Raw genomic sequence first — 423 nt, forward strand, 5'->3', positions numbered from 1 at the left:
CCCCCCCCCCCCCCCCGGCACCTCCTCCTGCCACCCTCGGGGCTGCCAGCTCCGCGCGGGGGACAGGGACAGGGAGGCGCCCATCGCCACCCAGCCCCCGGCCCTGCCGCTCCCTCCCTCCCCGCGGCGGGCGGGGGGTGGGGTGGGGGGACACGGACCCCCCCCCCGCCCCCCCCCCCCCCCCCCCCCCCCCCGGCCCATCCCCGACACGGCTGCTTTTGTTTCCCAGCCCGCTTGGCATCGCCGCCGAGCAGCTCAGCCGGGGCCGCCCACCCGCGGCCGGACACGCGGCGATTGTCCTCCCCTGCTGTCCCCTCCCCTGCTGGCACCGCGGGGACGAGCCGCCCCCGGGCCGGGGTGCTGCTGGGGGGGTTCTGGGGGGGGGGCTCGGGGACGCGGTGGCCTCGGTTTCCCCTCAGCAGG

The 423-nt window shown here is 80.9% G+C and overlaps 1 protein-coding gene across 1 annotated transcript in view; it reads left to right on the forward strand.

The window, feature by feature from the left end:
• Nucleotides 1-423, forward strand: part of PCBP4 (poly(rC) binding protein 4) — a 3,795-nt gene that overhangs the window by 352 nt on the left and 3,020 nt on the right. The window lies entirely within an intron of this gene.

This window comes from Oxyura jamaicensis, assembly GCF_011077185.1.
Source record: "Oxyura jamaicensis isolate SHBP4307 breed ruddy duck chromosome 12 unlocalized genomic scaffold, BPBGC_Ojam_1.0 oxy12_random_OJ72159, whole genome shotgun sequence".
NCBI classification, from domain to species: domain Eukaryota; kingdom Metazoa; phylum Chordata; class Aves; order Anseriformes; family Anatidae; genus Oxyura; species Oxyura jamaicensis.